This window comes from Camelus dromedarius, chromosome 4 (assembly GCF_036321535.1).
Source record: "Camelus dromedarius isolate mCamDro1 chromosome 4, mCamDro1.pat, whole genome shotgun sequence".
Taxonomy (NCBI): domain Eukaryota; kingdom Metazoa; phylum Chordata; class Mammalia; order Artiodactyla; family Camelidae; genus Camelus; species Camelus dromedarius.
In genome coordinates, this window is record NC_087439.1 from 10,372,629 (window position 1) to 10,388,310 (window position 15,682).

Below are 15,682 nucleotides of genomic sequence, written 5' to 3' on the forward strand. Positions count from 1 at the left end.
AGATGTTCAAACCTGTATGAGAAAAACCATAAAACAACACTGAAACACATGAAAGTAGACTTGAACAAATGGAAACTTATGTGCTCTTGGTTAGGAAGACTCAATGTCATAAAGGAGTTAGTTATCCCTGGGTTAATGCATATATTATTACAATCCAGGAGGGAGGGTGTAGCTCAGTGGTAGAGCACATGCTTAGCATGCCTGAGGTCCTAGCTTCAATCCCCAGTACCTCCATTAAAAAATAAATAAATAAACCTAATTATCTCCCCTCAGAAAAACCTAAAAAAATATATTTTTTGAATCATTGCAATCCAAATAAAAATACCGTCTTTTCCTGGGGGATGGGGGAAGCAGGGCTAGATAAGTTAACAATTACAATGTTCATTTGGATGAAGAAAGAAGCAAGAAGAGCCAGGAAAAATCCTGGAAAAGAAAAACAATGGAGGGGCAGGGTGGGGAGGCTGGCAGGCAGGCCTATCAGACCTTAAAACATATTATACAGTCTCTATAACTAAAACAATTTGGTATTGATGAATGCATATAAAGGCCAATGGAATGGGATACAAAATCCAGAAACAGACCCAACTGTATGGAAATTTCAATTGTGATATGAGTAAATCGTAAATGAGTGGGTGAAAGATGTGCTTTCTAATGAGTTGTATTGGGATAACCAGAAATTCAAACTAGACCAAGGTACCACTTCTCACCTATCAGACGGACAGAGACCCAAAGCTTGACAACACACGCTGACAGCGAAGCTGTAGAGAAACAAGCACTCTTGTCCACCGCTGGTGGAAATGCAGAATGGACGACCCCTATGCAAGGAAATTTGGACCATCTAGCAAAATCACATACGCATTTACATTTTTGACCTAGACGCCGCACTTCCAGGTATCTACCTCAGACACAGTACAAAAAGGTGCATGCAGGAGACCGTTAATAGCAGCATATTCATAATACCAATAAAATGGGAAACAACCTGAATATCTTCATGTGAGGATAGATTGAAGTAATAAATAAATATATAATATAATATATAAGTACATACATAAATATATATACTCACAATGGAGCATTATGCAACTATAAAAAGAAATAAGGTGCGTGCTCGCTTTGGCAGCACATGTACTAAAATTGAAATGATACAGAGATGATTAGCATGGCCTCTGCTCAAGGATGACATGCAAATTCTTGAAGCATTTCATAGTTTTACTGGATAAAGAAGTTGTGGTATATTTATATGATGGACTACTACTCAGTGATAAAAAAGAATAAAATAATGCCATTTACAGCAACGTGGATGGAACTAGAGATTGTCATTCTAAGTGAAGTAAGCCAGAAAGAGAAAGAAAAATACCATACAATATCACTCATATGTGGAATCTAAAAAAACAAAGAAAAAAGAAAAAAGAGGACACTAATGAACTCATTTACAGAACAGAAATAGACTCGCAGACATAATAAACAATCATGGTTACTGGTGGGAAGGGGGTGGGAAGGGATATATTTGGGAATTTGAGATTTGCAAATGTTAACCACTATATTCAAAAATAGATAAAAAACAAAATTCTTAAGTATAGCACAGGGAACTATATTCAATATCTTGCAATACCTTTAATGAAAAAGAATATATATATATATTTATATATATATATATAAAACTGAGACATTATGCTGTACACCAGAAATTGGCACATTGTAACTGACTATACTTCAATTTTTTGAAAAGTTAAAAAAAATGAGGTGTATTTCTTTAAGCTATTAGATATAATAAGTGAAAGAAACAGAGTGAGGCAAAGTGTGTATGGGGCACTATGGTCTATCTTGAATGTGCTACAAGTATGTGAACACAAGCACATATACAAGACTTGTTTGTGTTTTTAAGCAGATAAATCTTAAAATTATCCATGGAGGGAAGGAGGAAATTAGATAGAGGGAACAGGAATGGAAGCAAGACTTCTTTGAATAACCCATGGACTTTTAGGATTAACTAGAACCATGGAAATATTTTACATTACTATAAAACAAAAATTCCGTTTTAAAAAGTAAATCCCAAAACCAAAAGCAAAATGAAACAAAAGAACGTAAATATATGTCCGGTTAGTAGATACAAAGAGACAGATTATTCCATATGACTTTAAAACGTAATAATTTGACTGCACTATCATGGTGGGCTATACCTTAGGACAAAAAGAATGGGAGGCAGGGAGAACACATGATTTTCAATAACTATCCTGTTGGCAGAGAGCTGGTATTGTTCTGAGATACTATATATATAGTATGAAATAATGCAAGTGATAATAACGTTAGTATCATTGACAACTGGGATTTGTCAGCATGGGAGAAAGGAAATACAGATGTAAAATTATTTGGAAGCTTAACAACCAATTGCAATGATGAACCTTATGCGAATCCTGATTTGAACCAATATCAAACTAAGAAGGAAAAAAGTAAGACAACAGGGGCCCTGACTGGAGGATTATTGGTATAAGGAATTATTATTGATTCTTTATAGGTGATAATGTATTGCTTTTTTAAAAAAAAGAATCCTTATCTTTTAGAGAGACATATTGAAATATTTACAGGGGAAATTATATACTATTTGAGTTTGGCTTCCAAATGATCTGGGATGGAGGGAAGGGGTGGGGATGGAGATGAAACTAGATCGGCCAGAAATTGATATTTGTTGATTCTGAGGGATAGGTTCAGGGGGAGTTAATCGTCTCCCTATTCTTGAAATGTTTGACGTTTTCCATCATCAAAGGTATTTTTTTTCTTTAATTTTTAAAAAAGAATTCTTTAATTCTTAAAAAAAACGAAGAAGAAGGAAAAGGAGAGGCAGAAGAAATGAAAATGAGTCAGGGTTTGAATAAGGAATGTACAGTGGAGGTTCTGCAGTCGCCTCTCTGCTGGTTTCCTTGACTGTGGTACCACCCGCCCCAGCCCAGTCACCTAAACTTCCACGTACAGTGTCACTCTCCTGCTCCAAACTCTTTAGCAGGCATGCAAGACACTTCAGAATGGAGTCCGAGCTCTTTCTTGCAGCACGTGACTCACTCTGTGAGTCCCCTGTCTCTACTCCTTTGAACATGGGCTGCCTCTCTCTGGAAGGTCCTTTACAACCTTTCCTACTAGTGAGCTCCTATGCATCCCTCAAAACAATGCTTGATCTTTGCCTCTTCTGTGATGTTCTCCATGAATTCCCTAAACAAAATGACGCAGTCCCCATCTCTTCACAGTGATTATAGGAATACTGCTGTTGATGTCTGGGGGTTTGTTTCCCACCCCACTGTCCCCACTTGCTCTCCAAAAGCAAGGTCCTATTAGCATTCAGCTCAGGTCTCTGTCTGGCAGGACAAGGCTTAGCACTGGAGAGGTTCTCCACGGGTGCTGAGTGAATAAACAGGCATCCCCCCCTGCCCAGCCCCCTCAGTTCTGACCACAGCTCTGACTCCAGCTTTCCACTTCCTTCAGCTGCATCGTTTAGTGCATTCAGCCCTGTTACATTTCATCCCATTCCACTTTGGAAAACTTCTTCCCCCCCCCCCCCAGCTTGTCTGTGTCGGGGGTATTGGATTGATAGGCGTGACCATAGTTTGAAATTCCAAAGACAGGGAACAGTGCTTTTTGCTAGTGTCTTCAGGATGACAAGCGGAACAAGGAAGAGACAGAGGCAGTGTCACCAGGCCAGCATCTCCTGATGGCAAGGACGTTGCCCTACTTATCTTTTCATCTTCCATTTCCTGGATGGACCCCAGTGGGTGCCTCATGATGGGGGCTAAAGCAGATGGGGGTGGGGAAAAAAGAGAACCACCCAATTCTGATGTCACGCTGTTTTAAACAATGTAAATGATCTTCACCCTGGAGGGCTGAAAAAAATATGGTTAAGAGGAAATTGATACTACAATTAAAAAATAAATAAATTAATACATTTTAAAAAGAGAGGGAAAAAAAGAGGAAACTGACCCTAACATGGCTGAGATGGTGGTAAGAGGATTGATCCAGGTTAAGGAATATCTGGTCCTCAAGTCCAGATAAATTACAACGCAAAGTACCATGTGAACTTGCAGGAATGAATGGCAAATTGTACCCTACAACTCTCCAGGAGGTGCAAAGCCCAGGAAAGAGGCCAAAAACCAGAATATATGTCTGGGGGAAATGCTGTCTGTTTCTCCAATGAGGAAAAGTGGATTCTGATCAGATGCTTTAACAGAAAGTCCTGGTGCAAGTTCGGGATGGAGGGGTTGGTAGTCAGCTCCTTGCAGAGACCACGTATCTGGGCAGGGAACAGAAGCATGAGAGGCACATGGGAGGATCTGTAGCTGGGGATGCTTCAGCAGCTGTAGAGGGTGAGTTCTGGTCAAAGAATTGCTGCCCCAGGAGCCAAGTGGAGTGTCACCCGACTCTGTGCTCAGCCCGACCCGACACTACAGTTCTGTTGGTGACTTACATGAAGACGGAGAAGGTGGCTGATCATATGTGAGGATGTCCCAAAGCTAGAACCTCTAACTTGGGATGCAGAACCAAGATTTGAAATTATAAGACCTCACTACCCTAGAAGAATGAGAAGAAACTGGCAAAATGTAATCTTTGAGCTTCACAAAACCCATCCCATGAGGAAAGAATGGGGAGATACGGCTTGGCAGCAACGCCTGAGAGAGAGAGAAAAGAAAAATCTGAGGGTGTTTAAATTCAGTCCAGCTCATTTCAAACAGTGTGGTAATGTACAGCCTTTAGTCTCATTGACTCGCTTGGTAATGTTTCCAGAGCTGCCCTCTGATGCGCCTTCCCTGATCTGCTCGACACTGCACCCCAGTGTCCAGCACAGTGGAGGCTGGTGGGGTGCATGAAGGAGCCAAGCCTTGGGCGAGACCCTGGAAGTGGACGGGGTGAGGTGCAGCCTTCCCCCTCACAGGCGCCCACACTGGACAAGACGGCACAGAGGACAGGGACACTTTGAGTACCCAGGGCAGCCTGTGGGTGGGGTGATCACATGATTTATCAACCGAACTGGTACCCACAGTGAAAGGGAGCACTTTCCATGATGATGCTAGACAACATGCGTAGATGGGACCAGCCCCAGAAGAACAGAGACGCGTAGTCACCCGCTGTGGAGATGACAAGAACATTAAGTGGGCTTGTGCTCTTAGGCCCCACAGCTCTTCTTCTGGGAAATGTATCTCAAATCTGGGGAATGTTTTATGCAAAAGATGTCCATCAAAATGCCATTTATAATGACCATGACCAAAATATCCCACATTAGAGGGATCTTTAAGTAAGCTATGGCATGTTGTTCCACACAGTGGAATTTTCGGCAGCCACTTGAAAAGGTTTTACAAAGAGTTTATTTCAATGTGGCAAAGAGATAGCTAATAGAATGCTGTGTGAAAAAAGCAAAATACAATCTCATTTGTCTAATACAATTATAACTCTAGTCTTAAATAGTCAACCCCTGCTTAGAATAAAAGACTGGAAGGAAATTCAGCAACATGTTAAAGGCGGTTATTTGGGGGCTGGGTTCTATTTTTTGTACTTATTTTTTTGTATTTTCTTCTTCTTTTAATGTCTCTATTGTGGTATGATTCCTGTACAGTAAACTACACATATTTCAGATGTACAATTTCATGAATTTTGATAGATGTTTACACCAATGAAACCACCACCACAATCAAGACAGCTAACATTTCCATCACTCCCCAAGAGGAGCAAATTTTGAATTCCCAGTTTATCCCTTCTCATTCCCTTTACCCTCTGGTAACTATAATTTTTTTCTCTATGTCTGTGAGTCTGTTTCTGTTTTGTAGATAAGGTCATTTTGTGTCCCTTATTTTTTAGATTCCACATATAAGTCATATCGTATGGTATTTTTCTTTCTCTTTCTGACTTACTTCACTTAGAATGACATTCTCCAGGTCCATCCATGTTGCTGCAAATGGCATTGTTTTATTCATTATGGCTGAGTAGTATTCCATTGTGTGTGTGTGTGTGTGTGTGTGTGTGTGTGTGTGTGTGTGTGTGTATGTGCAGCATGTAGAATAAAGATCCTGACAGAATATGTCCACACTTTAATCGCCTAAACCTGTGATTATGTCACCTTACGTGGCAAAAGAGACTTTGCAGCTGTGATTAGATTAATGACCCTGAGATGGGGAAATTACCCCACAGTATTATCCGGGTAGACTCAATCTAATCACACTGAGTCCTTAAAAGTGGAAGAGGAGGCTGATGAGTGAGTCAGAGGCATGTACTTGAGCAGGACTACACCAGCCGCTGCTCGCTGTGGAGACATAGAACGGTGGCCACGAGGCAAGGAGTGAGGTGGAAACTGCTCTCAATTTACAGCCAGCAAGAAAGTTGGGACCCTGGTCCTACAACCACAAAGAACTGAGCTCTGCCAACAGCCTAAATGAGCAGGGAACAGATTCTCCCCTAGACCCTCCAGGATGGGATGCAGCTCAGCTGTCACCTTGATTGATTTCAGTCTGGTGAGACCAGTTCTGGCCTTCTAGTCTACAGAATAGTGAGATAATAAATATGTGTCATTTTAAGCCCTACATTTGTGATAATTTGTCATGGCCATAGTAGAAAACAAACCCGGGCATGGATGGAGCACTGGCTGGGGTTGGGACACCGTGGCACTACCACTGGGTGTCCGTCTGCCCTTGGCTCTTGGACTTCTACTTCCACACGAGGCAAGGGTGATCTCTTAGCCGTCTCCTGCTCTGATCCTCTGTGTGGCATATGTACTTTATTGGCCCTGAATTTTGTAGAGGAAGGAGGTTTTTCCCCATCACAAAGCACAGGATCGCATGAAGGTTCCTCCAAAAATTATAGAACAACCATATGATCCAGCAGTCCCACCTCTGGGTGTATATCCTTAAGGAAAGGAAAACATTATGTGGACCAGACGTCAGCAGCACTCTCATGTTCATTGCAGCATTAGTCACAACAGTCAAGACATGGAAGCAACCTGCGTGTCTATCAATGGATGAATGAATAAAGTGTAGTGTGTGTGTGTGCGTATATATATTTACTTATATAAAAAATAGAATATTATTCAGCCGTCAAAAGGAAACCCTGCCATTTGTGACAACATGGATAGATATGGAGGACATTTTGCTAAGTGAAATAAGTCAGAGAAAGACAAATACTGCATGATCTCACTTAGATGTGGAATCTTAAAAAACTGAACTCACAGAAACAGAGACTAGATTGGTGGTTGCCAGAGGCAAGGGTTGTGGGGTCGGTGAAGTGGGTGAAAAAGGTCAAAAGGCATAAACTTCCACTGATGAGATGAGTAAGTCCTGGGGATGTTTGTCATGGACAGCATGGTGATTACGGTTAACAAGACTGTGCTGCATATTTGAAAGTTGATAAGAGAGTAGATCTTAAAAGTTCTCAACACAAGAAAGAAGATTTTGTAACTGTGTGAGGTAATGGATGTTAATGAAACTTATTGTGGTAATCATTTTGCGATATCTACATGTATCAAGTCATTATGGTCGAGGGTGTAGCTCAGTGGTACAGCACATGCTTAGCATGCATGAGGTCCTGGGTTCAATCCCCAGTATCTCCATTAAAAATTTTTGTTTTTAAGAGTGAATGAATGAATGAATGAATGTTATTAAAAAATTATTATGTTGTACATCTTAAGCTAATACAGCATCATATGTCAATTATCTCTCAATAAAACTGGGGAAAAGTGAAATACATTATTGAAAAAGCACAGACCCCTAGCCTCCTCCGTCAGATGGCTATGGGGGTGGAGGAAGGTGAAGGGGTACTTGGGGGAGCAAGCCCAAAGCCTCTGGGTCCCAGAGCTGCCAGCAAGCTCTGACTGCAGGTGTCTGGCTGGGCTTTGTGCTTCGTGCAGCTGTGCTTCAAGGAGAGGTCCACGCTGGCTTGTGGGCGCTCACCGGCTGGCTGCCCTGGGCATGGGGCGGGGAACAAGCAGAAGGCTGGGAGGCTGGGTTCCCACTGGGAAGCAGACCTCCTGAAAGAGGTGTGCTGGGGCCTCCCTGCCTCATCGTGCCTCCTCCCCGGCCCTTTCCTGGGGCACCAAGTGAGAGGGGGGCCTGGCATGGGGTGGGATGGGAGGTGAGGTGGCTCTCTGCAGGGCGCTTGGGGGCCTCCCTGGCCCAGACACTGCCGCCCTGCTCTGCTCTCCTCAGCAGCGCCAGCGCCTGCGGCCTCCCACCCTGGTGCTTTGATCCGGTGGCAGACAGGCCCTGGGGTGCTCCCTGTCTGTTCCTGTCTCTGGGTGCTAGCCAAGATGGAATGTGGGAGGCCGACGTAGGCTGGGGCTCCCCACCCTGCCAGGGTGACATGGCTCATCCTAGGCTGGCCCATGTGGGAGCCTGAGCACCTTCCTCGGACTGGAATCCCCCCAGAAGCCCAGAGCCACACTTAACCGAGTTAATCTGGGCCTTAGTTTCCCCATCTGTCAAACAGAGATAGTTAACAGCACTGACCTCAGAGGGTTGTTATGATGATAAAAATTAGAAATTTTCTAATGAGGTCTTAATATGCCAGAGCCTGGCATATTAGAAGTAAGTGTTCTATAGATTTTAACTGATTGTTAACCACAGCATTAATAAAATCACGACGGAGTCATTGTGAGGACTGGAGCAATTCACTTCTCCCCTTGGGCCTCCATTTCCATGTCCAGAATGAACGGGTTGTACTGGATTGTCTCTGTAGTCCTGTCCCTCCCTGAGATCTCGCGTTGCCTCAGTTTCCTCACCCTCCTCCTGGTCTGGTGGGCATGCGTCAAGCACAGGCTGATGCTGGACTGGTTCCTGATCGCCGTCTGCTGCCTGGGGGGGCCTCACTGGAAGATGGGGCTGGCAGAATTTTAGACCCTCCCATGCCTGCCCCGGCCTGTCTTCACCAGGCACGCTGCAGGCTCAGTCAGGATGGCGGCCGAGGATTGGGGAAGCCTGGGGAGTGATCGTGGCCATGCTAATGTATAGGACAAGTCTTGTTGAGTCACGATCAGCCTTCACCATGGTCCTCCTTCCCCTCCTTCATCTTCTCTAAAGTTCCAGCCCTCCAGGAGCTAGGTTTCACCACCCTGTCATGCACGACAGGAAGCCCTCAAAGAAATGTGAGCACCAGGTCTGGCCATAGTAGACAGTGAGTATGTATCAGGTGAATATATATCTGGACAGGGCTGGTGAGGACCAGGATACCCATCATCACTGACGTCCAGTGTAATGGTCCAGATGGCTAAGCTGTGTTCACAGACTCAGTGAGCAGGAAGGCTTTGCTAGTTGGGGTGGGGGGCACAGGTGATAGGCTGGGGCCTGAGCTGCATCCCCTCATCTTGTCCATTTCGGGTGCTCCAGGCTGGGCCTGACTTCCAGCTGCCAGCACCCCCATCTGTCTGGACACTGGGGACCACTCAATTTGCACTTCAGCTGCAAGCCGCCGGGAATTATGTCCCCTGGGAGCAGCCTCCATCAGTGATAAACAGGAGCTGGTGGGTAAACCCCTCAGCGCCCATACCCCTTGGTTCCTCACCATCTCCCTGAGTCGCCACAGGATACCAGCTCCCGTGATGGAGACCTGCTGGATGACGTGCTCTTTATTGGCTTCCTTCCCTTCCCTCTTTCACTTCTCCACTCCTGTTATGGGCTGATTTGTGTCCCTCCCAAACTCATATGTTGAATTCTTAACCCCCAGTACCTCAGAATGGGACCTTATTTGGAAATAAGATTGCTGCAGATATGATTAGTTAAGATGAGGTCATTTGGATGGGCCTTAACCCAACATGACCGTGTCTCTATAAAAAGGGGGAATCTGGACAGTGAGACACACATGCAAGAGAAACACCATGTGAAGATGAAGGCAGAGATCGGGGTGATGCTTCTACAAGCCAAAGAATGCCATAGGTTACCGGCACACCGGAAGCTAGCCCTCAGAAGGACCCAACCCTGCTGATACCTTGATTTCGGACTTCTAGCCTCTCAAAACTGAGAAACAATACCTTCACATTGTTCAAGTCACCCAGCGTGTGGTACTGTTACAGCAGCTCTGGCAAACTAACACTTTCCTCATGCTAGCCTTCTCTAGACCTGCCAAATAAAGTATTTGCACTTGAATCTTCAACTCAGGGTCAGGAACCCAAGCTGAGAGACAGAGGAGAGCAGAGGATGCTCGTTTCATAAGGCACGAGGATGCCAAGAGGTACGCATTAAAACAACCCCAGGAACTTGAGGGGCAGGGGCTGACCCAGAGCTCCAGCCCAGCCTTGGGGGGAGGTAGGAGTCCCGGAATCAGGATCTGTGGATACTCAGAGTGATTCTGTGCATTGTCAGGTGGAGGAAGTCAGGGTGGGTAATGGGCTCAGTTGTCAAGGCAATCGCTCACTCCACACCCTCTGTCACCCAACTTTGGTTCCCGGATGATGGAGAGAGGGCTATGCGGCCTCCACACTCACTGGGGCAGAGTTAGGGCTCAGGGATTTGCGTGCCTCCCAAGAGCTTCCTGCAGAGAAACTAGCCCTCTGCGGAACAAAGTGGGTAGGTAGTTGACATGCTGGCCCCAAACAAGGTCCTCTGAGAGTATTACTCTTTAATAAGACAGAGTCCACCAGCAAAAATGGAGGAAAAGAAGTCCATAGAAGAGTTGTGGGAAAAAAGAACAATTTGGTTTTTGTTAAAACTTCAGTGTTAATTTTGGGGAAGATAAGTGTTCACAGAGAGGGGAATGACAAAGTACAGAGGAATTCATCCTTGTGACTTGGCCAAGGTCCTAACTCAGACTGCTCCCTGCCTCCTGAGTCCGAGTCCCTTTCTCCTGACTGAACCACGTGGCTTCAGTTCTGGGCGTATGTGACGTGTTTCTCCTGGTTGGAAACTGAGGGCTGATGATCTGAGAAAGAGCAAGACCAGGAGTGGGAGCTGAGGCTTGGCTGTGCCAAACCCAAGTCCCCATAAGAAAGACCTCATTTACTGCTCCTCAAAACAGAGGGGATAGCAGGTGGGCATAGCTCAGTGGCAGAGCACATGCTTAGCATGCTCGAGGTCCTGAGTTCAATCCCCAGTACCTCCACTGGAAATTTGCACCTCTTGGGGAGTGATGGAAATGTTAGCTGTCCTCATTGTGGTGGTGGTTTCATGTATGTATACATTTATCAAAATTCATCAAATTGTACATCTGAAATATGTGTGGCTTACTGTGCAGGAATCATACCACAATAAAGGTGTTTAAGTAAATAAATAAACCAACCAATCAACCTAATTACTATCCCACCCCCACCTCCTGCTCAAACAAACAAACAAAAAGCAGAGGGGACAGGGCATTACAAAGCTCTCCGCTCACCAACTCTGGCTGCAGTTGGTTGCGGGGACCTTCCCGGGCCTTCCTCTGAGATGCTGCTGGCGCCGGTCACGGAGGGTGAGGTTGAGGAGGTCCCTGGGAGTGGAGTCCTGGTAGGAAGGCAGGGTGGCAGGGCGATGTGGGGGGCGAAGGCTTGGGGCCAAACGGGCAGCCTGTGGGTGCTAGAGCCAGGAAGGATTCCTGATGGTTTGGGTGTAACTTGAAATTCTGCCATTTTCCATCTTATCTCACCATCAGAAGGAAATCAGACAAGGGAGCATGAGCTCATTCTAATAGAAGTCGTTTTTCACCCTCAGGTTCCTATCAATTAAATCCTCTCCCTTCTGCTGATCATCTTCAGAAACTCTCTGCAAGGCCTTTCTGGATGGATGGCTCAGAGCGAATGAGGCCACCAAGCATTTGTGGAGTGCTGTCCCCACAGGGCCATGGGACAGCTCCTCAGCCTTTGGTACCACTTGGCTTGGATTTGAAGCTCAACTCTGCCATTATCCTGTCACTGTCAGCTGGTACTGAGCCAGTCTGAACCTTAACTTTCCCATCTATGAAGTGGGAAGGTTCTACCGATTGCAATCCTTGGCATTTACCCAAACAAATGGAAAACTTATATAGAGACAAAACACAAAAACCTGTAGAGGAATGTTTACAGAAGCTTTATTCATAAGTGTCACACCTTGGAAGCAACCAAGATGTCCTTCAGTAGATGAATGGACGAATAAACTGTACATTCAGACAATGGAATATCATCCAGTGATAAAAAGAAGTGAACTATCAAGCCATGAAAAGATTTAGAGAAAACATAAATGCACATTACCAAGTGGAAGAAGTAATCTTAAAAGGCAGCACGCAATATGATTCCAACTATTTAATCTTTTGGAAAAGGCAAAACTATGGATGTGGTAAAAGAAACAGTGGTATGGAGATTCCTAAACAAACTAAAATAGACTTACCATCTGTCCCAGCAATCCCACTCCTGGGCATATATCCAGAGGGAACCTTAATTCAAAAAGACACATGTACCCCAATGTTCATAGCAGCACTATTTACAATAGCCAAGACAAGGAAGCAACCTAAATGTCCACTGACAGATGACTGGATAAAGAAGTTGTGGTATATTTATACAATGGACAACTACTCAGCCATAAAAAAGAGTAAAATAAGGCCATTTGCAGCAGCATGGATGGACCTGGAGATTGTCATTCTAAGTGAAGTCAGCCAGAAAGAGAAAGAAAAATACCATATTATATTACTTATATGTGGAATCTAAAGAAAAAAAAAGACAAATGAACTTATTTACAAAACAGAAATAAACTCACAGTCATAGAAAACAAACTTATGGTTACCTGGTGGGGAAGGGGTGGGAAGGGATAAGCTGGGAGTTCAAGATTTGCAGATACTAACTAATACATAAAAAATAGATAAACAATGAGTTTATACTGTATAGCACAGGGAACTATATTCAATATCTTGTAGTAACTTATGGTAAAAGATAATATGAAAATGAATGTATGTGTGTCCCTATATGACTGAAGTACTGTGCTGTACACCAGAAATTGACACAACATTGTAAACTGACTGTACTTCAATAAAAATACATTAAGAAAAATAAAAATAAAATAAAACAAGTTTAGAGACTTTCAGTGGCAATATCTCATTGTGCCTCATCTTCCTCATCTAGAAAATGGGCAGATCACAGTACCTACCCCGAAGAATGGTTGTGAAGGTTAAATGAGGGAACCCACACATAGCACCCAGCCCAGAGCCCGGCACCTGCCATCCCTTCTAAAAATCACCTCTTATGACTATGATCTCATTCTTGTGTTGGACTAGGAAATTACTGCCAGAACTCCTGGAAATTACAAATCCTATGAAGGCACGAATGCAAAGCAGGAATGAACTGCATTCTGTTCAAAGCTGGTGAGTGGGAGGAACACTTTCCTCAGCCTGTGTTGGGCAGGAGTCTAGCTCCACTCACAGCCATCCCAGCCTGGGCCGGGACCTGGGGCTCAGACGTGCACAAACAACCAGAAAGGGTTGTGCTGAAACAGTTGCTCAGGTCATATTTTCCCTGTATTCTGCATTATAAAAGAGACTTGTGCTCATTGTAAAAAGTTAACAGGAAAGGCCTCTGCCTCCTTCAGCAACCCTGGTGGTGGGACTGGTCCCTCCCTGTTGTGGTCTAGGAATGCAGAACGTGCAGAGATAGCATCTTGACTCTTTTTCTTTGGGGCAAGTTCAGTATCAGCCAACACTGATCCAAGATCACCTGCAGAGAGGTGCCCTTCAGAGAGGTGCTCTAAATGGTTTCGGGGACTTTTATGGCATAAAAGGGGTTTGTCTACTCCCCACACTTTCCCTGAAAACAAGATGTCTTGATACAGAGTCAGAGTGGGGAAGCCTTTCTCTTGCCAGAGAAGGAAGTGAGTTCCAGCCCCAGACGACTAAGCAGATCAGGAGAGCTCTGTAGTCAGGACTTAAGGGTCAATTGGGACCCCTGGGGAGAAGGCTTCTCTTGCAAATGCCTCCTGGGGGCAGAGAGGCACCTGCTGCGTTTCAGTGATAACCTCCTCTGTTTTCTGCATCTCCTCTTCTCCCAAATGCCAAGTCCACCCGCAGATGTCACCACAGTGCGGACCAGAACCGCAGGCCCAGTGGCGGCAGGCATTGTACCAGCAGCGGAGGCCAGGGCCGCTCGCAGGACCCGGCTGCTGGGACTTGGCTGTGCATCTTCTTGACTGTTCCTTCCACCTTTCCAGCCACTAGGGGAAAGAAGCTTCTGCCACGGCTTCAAGACACATCTGTGCATCTTCCCCTCCTGTGAGAGGGAAATAATAATTTTTTCAGCTACAAACCAGCAGTTCCGCATTTTGCCCTGTACCCCTCCGTTGACAGTGTTTGGAAGGCCTCACTCTTGATCTCAGGACACATGGGTCCTGGATGACACTGGCAGGAAAACGGGGCACCAAAGTATGGCCATCTCCCAGGTCTTGGGCGAGTCCCTGGCTTCTCATAGGAAAGAATTCAAGAGTGAGCCACAGCTGAGTGAAGGCAGATGTATTCAGAGAGATGCACACTCCATAGACCAAGTGCGGGCTGTCTCTGAAGGTGAGAGAGCGAGCTGTTGTTAGTTCTTATGGGATGGGTAACTTCATATGCTAACAAGTGGGAGGATTATTCCAACTACTGGGGAAGGGGCGGGGAGTCCCAGGAACCTCAGAACTGTCATGGAGCCTGGGCGGGGGGGGGGGCGTGGCACTTAGTGTGCTAGTATATTACAGTGAGCGTGTAATGAGGTTCAGGGGCTGCTGGGAGTTGAATCTTGTGCCATCTTGGGCTCAGTCGGGTTCTAACCAGTTTAGGTCCTATCCGCAATTGCTGTGTCATTCTTTTCCTGGTTATGCCCTGCCCCCCTCCCTCCTGTCTCAATACCAGCAGTCCGCCCCCCTCCTCTCCCGCCTCAGTTCTCCCCCAGCCAGGATCCCGCCTTGTTGAATGGGTCACACGGCTCATCTCTGAGCCTTCACACCTCCATCCTCTCAGCTGGGCATCCTCTCCTCCACTCTGTCCGTTTTCTTCTTCCAGTGTCTGCCGAGACGTCTGCTTCATTCCTGGACGCCGTCCCCATAGGCTGTCATCATCCCCTTCACGTCCTAGAATGACCCATCTTTTCAAATATGTGTAGACATAAGCTGGATGATATTATAAATATTATTCTAAAACTTGCTTTTTCCTTTCAACATTTTTCTTGACCCCTTGTTCCGAGAGCTTCCCCATGCCCCATGGGAAGGATGCACATGATATGTTATTGGGCGACTCCTTTGTTGATGGGCACTTAGGTTGTTCCCATTTTCATGATGACAGAGAATACTGCAGAGAACATTGTGCACGTATCTTTGCACGGATGTGGAAGAATCGTTTGGGATGGAAAACTGAAGGTAGGATTCCTGGGTCACGGGGTATATTCAGCTTTGAAAAGGGATTCCCAAGTGCTCTTCAGCCCCCACCAATGGTGGAACAGCCCTCGATACTCGCTCGGGGTCTGACGGGACTGAGCCCTGGAGCATCCTCGTCAGAGAGCTGTTGGTCAGCGTCTCCCAGCCTCCCAGCCGCCCCGTGCTTTTCTCAGAGCATCTTCCTCTCCCTCCCAGGAGTCAGATGGCTCCGGCTTCCAGGATCCAGAACGCCTTTGAGGGGGCGGGGCGACATCTGAGATGAGGATTAGAACAGGAACCCAAAGCTTTTAGTCCTTAATGGAAAAAAACCCTTTGTCTTGCTGATTGACCTGCTGGAGTTTTGACATGCTTTTGGGTTTTGTTTTGTTGGAAGTGGCAGGTGCCCAGAG

The 15,682-nt window shown here is 45.5% G+C and overlaps 1 non-coding gene across 1 annotated transcript; it reads left to right on the forward strand.

The window, feature by feature from the left end:
* Positions 1-1,104: 1,104 nt before the first annotated feature.
* Positions 1,105-1,211, forward strand: LOC116153198 (U6 spliceosomal RNA). Its single transcript, XR_004136986.1, has one exon. It is a non-coding gene; the product is annotated as a U6 spliceosomal RNA (small nuclear RNA).
* The last annotated feature ends 14,471 nt before the right edge of the window (positions 1,212-15,682 follow it).